Source organism: Gossypium raimondii, chromosome 4 (genome assembly GCF_025698545.1).
Source record: "Gossypium raimondii isolate GPD5lz chromosome 4, ASM2569854v1, whole genome shotgun sequence".
Lineage (NCBI taxonomy): Eukaryota > Viridiplantae > Streptophyta > Magnoliopsida > Malvales > Malvaceae > Gossypium > Gossypium raimondii.
This window is the reverse complement of record NC_068568.1, coordinates 7,538,643-7,544,326: the sequence shown is the minus strand read 5'-3', so window position 1 is coordinate 7,544,326 and position 5,684 is coordinate 7,538,643.

Below are 5,684 nucleotides of genomic sequence, written 5' to 3'. Positions count from 1 at the left end.
TGGGTTTTAAATTTTAATTGGGCTTTTTCTTATATATTTTATACTGCTAGTTAGGTGAAAATGAATTTTAAAAATAATTAATGTTTTCAAAGACACGAACTTTAAACGTTAGAATTTTCAAATGTTTCGCGTTTTAAATCAACTTAATAGAACAATAGTAGTTAATAAGGTAAACATTTAGTTAAGTGTTCCGTTAAACATTACTAAAGAGGTTTCCAAACTTAAGAAACGAGTTTTATCAACAAGTCTAAATTTTGAGAAACACTTTAATGTGACGCACCAGATACGACCATAACGTCTAGGCCAGGTCTAGGGTGTTACATTTAGTGGTATAAGAGCCAGGTTGTAAAACTCGGCTGTGGAATGGGTTTTGAAAATATTTGGAATTTCTAGAAAACTATTTTTGAAGTGTTTTGGAAGGTTTACAAGTGTGGCACACCGAGTCTCCAACGCTAAATCCGTAAGTTATCTTTATACTATAGACTGCTTGAACTAAAAATATACTGAGAGACTACTACAGATAGTAGGACTGTACTGAAACTCTTTAGAGTGAGTAAACTGAGACTGTAGGAAACTGGACACTATAGGGAGACTCTGACTTGTGAAAACAAACTCTGATTACTGCTTTTCATAATACATCTATAATTAATTACTGGAATTACAACTGATACATAAAATTTCGTAATCAGATAATACGTTTTCGATATGAGCACTAGGGGTACTCGCGGAAGGGGTACGCGCCACTGCGGTAGAGACCGAGGAAGTGCTAGGGTTGGATCTTCGGTATCAGGCCACATGCCTAATGTAGGGGCTAGGGGGTGCCAGCTTCACCGCTGACTGAGTCGGGATTATTTGATGAACAAATGTTTATATGCAATTTGATCAACAGTTTTGGGTATTTGAATAAATGCTCATGGTATATTCGACCCAATGTTTATACATTCTTGTATTTATAAGGTTTGGTATAGGTATATATGTTAAAATAAGTAAATTTTAAATGTGTGTTTTATATACATAATAGTGTCGTTGTTGTTTATAATTGATTTGTTAGTCGAGTAGGCGAAATGAGGTATAACCAAAAGTGGTGTTTGAAATATTCTGCATAATTTTTAATTATGAGTTATTTGTTTACGAATATGTTCGATGCATGATATGAAATGACTCGTAATAAGTTGATATTACCTTTTTGATTTAAGACTTGGTTGGCTTAGTAGATTGAACATGTGTACATCTCTGATTATTCGAATTTGAATTTGGTTCGGTAATACCTCGTAACCCTATTTTGACGACAGTTACGGGTTAGGGGTGTTACATTTTCCGCGTGTTTTGAAAATAGGGTGTGCCTCACAATAGCGTGTGGGCATCCTGTGTGGAAATGCCCAGGCTGTGTGGATCCTGAAAACAACTCTATTTATCTAATTTTGGCTTGTTTTTGCTTCTTTTGCTCCCAAGTTCTCTCCTAAGTATAGAAACAAGAATTTAAAGGATTAGGAGCATCAAATTCACTAATTTACATAATTAATCATCCAAAAATGCATTAAGAATGAAATTAAAGTCTGTTACTTTTACAACTTATCAGGTTTTGTTTCACTATTTGGGTCGGCGACTCCTCATCGACTTCTCCTTCATTTTCACGTGCACATCAGGATTGGCTGTTGGAATCCTTTTAGCTGTTGGAAAAGTTATCATTGGAATAGTAAGGAAAACATGTCCTTCATCTTCATCTTCATCAACTCCGTCTTCATCTTCACATGCAAAATAGCTTCAACAAAAGGTAAGTTGATATGTAATTGTTTAAAAAGTTCAAGAAATTTACCAAATTGTTCATCCATGCGGTCTTCCTTCAACTTGGCCGGATACGGGATCGGTGGTTTATATTCTTTAACCACTGGTGCTTGAATTTCTTCGGGTTTTATCCCCTCGTCATTTGCCTTATCAATTTCCTGTTGTAGATTCTTTTCGGGTTCAGCCAACACTTTTCCATTCCTGAATGTAACTGCTTTCACGTGCTTTTTTGGGTTACGTTCTATGTTACTAGGTGAACTACCCTATTGCTTTTGTGAAACCAATTTAGTAAGTTGTTGAACCTAATTTTCGAGCCTAAGAATTGATGCTTGCTAATTTTTCAAAGTTGTTCTGGTGTTTTGAAAACAAGTCTCTGACGCAAAATAAATTTTACTAGCATCTCTTCAAGGTTTGGCTTCTTCTCTGGCTGATAAGGTTGTTGTAAGCCCGGAAAGGGTTGTGATCTTTGGTTTCCTTGATCACCCCATGCGATGTTTGGGTGGTTTTTCCAACCTGCAATATAGTTTTTACTATAAAGGTTATTTTGAGTTTTAGAATTGTTACCCATATAATTGATATGCTCATCCTCTGTGCTAGGGCCGAAGGGTAAATATTCTAGATTATTTATTCCACCTCCATTTGCACCGCATTGTGACACCTGATTTACCTGCGTAGAAAGATATAAATCATCAAATTTTCTATTTAATATTTCTACCTGGTTTGATAATATGGTGATCGCATGTAACTTAAAAACACCGATTGTTTTCATCGGTTTCGTCTTCATGTCTTGCCACTGATGATTATTCAGTGAAATCTCCTCAATAAACTCATAAGCCGACTCGGGTGTTTTATTGTTCAGAGTTCCACCGATTGCTGCGTCGATTATTTGCCTAATTGAGGGATTCAAACCACTGTAAAAGGTTTGAACTTGTAGCCATAGAGGTAACCCATGGTGAGGGTACCTTCTCAATAAATACTTATACCTCTCCCATGCATTATATAATGTCTCTAAATCGACCTGCACAAAGAAAGCGATGTCGTTCCTCAACTTGGTTGTTTTAGCCGGAGGGAAGTACTTCAGTAGGAAGTTCTCGATCATTTGATCCCATGTAGTGATGGAACCTCATGGTAAAGATTACAACCACTACTTAGCTTTATTCCTCAGTGTGAAAAGGAATAATAGTAGGCAAATGGCATCGCTAGTGGCGCGAGCAATTTTGAAATTATCACAAATTTCCAAAAAGTAGTCCAAATGAGTATATGGGTCACCGTCTTGCAAACCATCGAACTGAACAAACTGTTGAATCATTTAAATAATGTTCGATGTTAGTTCAAAATTATTTGTAATAATAATAAGTCTCATCATAATCGATTCAACCCTAGTTAGAGTGGGCTTGGCATAATCATACACAGTACCAGGAACAATAGCAGGATCTACAAGATTCGCCGCCTCTACAGGAGGTACCTGATTAGTCTGATTATCTCCTATCTCCTCAGTAATAAAAGAACCTGCCAGAAGCAAAATTAAAAAAAAATTAGAATGTACAAATTAAGTTAAAAGCAAAAATAAAATGCAATAAAAATAAATGGCTAAATTAATAAAAATCGAGTGTTCCTAATATTTTAGTCCCCGACAACGGTGCCAAAAACTTATAGGTCACTAAACTAACTATAATTACGAAAAAGGCAAGTGCACCTATCAAACAATAGTATAGCTATGGTTTGTAGGGAATATCGTATCCACGAGGACTAAAAGTATTAGTAGTTACCGTTTTTCCATTATTTAGCCGATAAATTGGGATGATTGTTTTTAATCTGAATTTACTAATCTAATTTAACTAAGAACGCAATAGAAAATGAAATAGGAAATACTCGAAGATAACCAAAAAGAAAGATAATACCCAGGAAAGAATCCACCTAGACTTCACTTTTTTATTCTGAATCTGAATTAAACGATTTATTCACTTGTGTCTTAATCCATAGAAATTCCTAAATTATGTTAACATCTCTTTCGAGAGTAAGAACAACTGACTATAGGTTGATTAATTGAAATCTCTTTCTAATTAGAACCCCTATTGTCGTATTAACTCGATCTATGAATTCCCCTATTATATTTGACTCTAATCCAGTAGATTTATATCGTCCTATTTCTAGGATTGCATGCAACTCCACTCAATTATGCTAGATCTACTCTTAAACAGTGACTTTTGCTCCACTGAAATAAGCACATTAAACATGAATTAATATCCCGAAAATATTAAAACACGAAATAAGCATACATAATTGAGAACGAGAATAAAGTATTTATCATGTAAATCAGAAATTAAATAATAAGATTCATCATAAGTTTCATCTTCCCTAGGTGTCTAGGGAATTTAGTTCATAATCTGAAATGAAAACATCTCAAAGTCAGAAAAATCACAAGACATAAAGAAATTCAATAAAACTTTGAAAAAAGTTCAAAGGAGATCTTCAATCTTGAAGGAGATCCGCTTCTGAGTTGCCTCCGATGGTGTTCTTCGAGTGATTTCTTCAATCTTATCTGAGTGCTCCCTTTAGATCTTCTTCTAATTGATATTTATAGACTTTAAAATGCTCAGAAAGCCTAAAAATGAGGTTTTTTCGTGTGTTTGGGAAATAGGGTGCGATACCAACACTAGTTGGCACGTGGGCGTGTGTGGCTCACACGGGCGTGTGGTCATTCCATGTTGAAATGCCCAGGCTGTGTGGATCCCAGAAATAGCTCTATTTATTTGATTTTGGCTCGTTTTTTGCTCCTTTTGCTCCCAAAAGTTCTCTAAGTATAGAAACAAGAATTTAAATATTAGGAGCATCAAATTCACTAATTTACATAATTAATCATCCAAAAACACATTAAGAATAAGATTAAAATATATTACTTTTACAGATTATCAAGTTCTGTTTCACTATATGGGTTGGCGACTCCTCATCGACTTCTCTTTCATCTTCACGTGCACATCAGGATTAGCTGTTGGAATCCTTTTAGTTGTTGGAAAAGTTATCGTTGGAATAGTAAGGAAAACATGTCCTTCATTTTCATCTTCATCTTCATCAACTTCGTCTTCATCTTCACATGCAAAATATCTTACCATAATATCCATATCTACGTTTTACACTTACTAATTTCACTGTTTCCATTTAGGAATCATATGGAATGTGCTGGGTACTTAGCATAGATTCTGCCGCAAGAGCATCCTTCATGGTTCATCATTGAGATCCTTCTAGAACACACCACTTATAGGATTCTCCATATAGATTGTTCCTTCAAAGTCCAGCGCAAAGGAATTTCCTTTCATATTTTGTGACAAAACTTGCCTTTCAGAGTTCGCCATACATACCATTTCTTTAGAGTTTGCCACAAAGACGTTTCATTCATTTGGTTGCCAAAACGGTCATTCTTTCAAGTACGTCATAAAGGCATTCCTCACAAAGTTTGCCACAAAGGCATCTCCTTTCATCATGTTTCATAAAGGATTTCCTTTCTTAACATGTTTACAATATGATTTGCCTAGGTTCACATTTTGTGAGGTTTACCCATTATCGTCCTAGGACACGCAGGGAACCTTATTGGGTAATCACCTTCTTTTGGTTCCTTTCAGAAATTGCCATTGTAATGGGTTTTCTTTTAAGAGATAGTGTCTAAAGTCCCAGCGAACCCTTTAGACTATACCGCGGTGTATAGACACAGACTTACTCGACAGACTCTTCATACATTGCATCATTCCGTACTCAATACTTGATTCATATAGATACCTAAGTTGTTTCACATCCCATCATATATTTCTAGACATACCCATACAACCATGCTTTAACTACAAAATTCATATCATCTACTTAACTCATCAGATTTCATACATGATATACATACAATGACCATT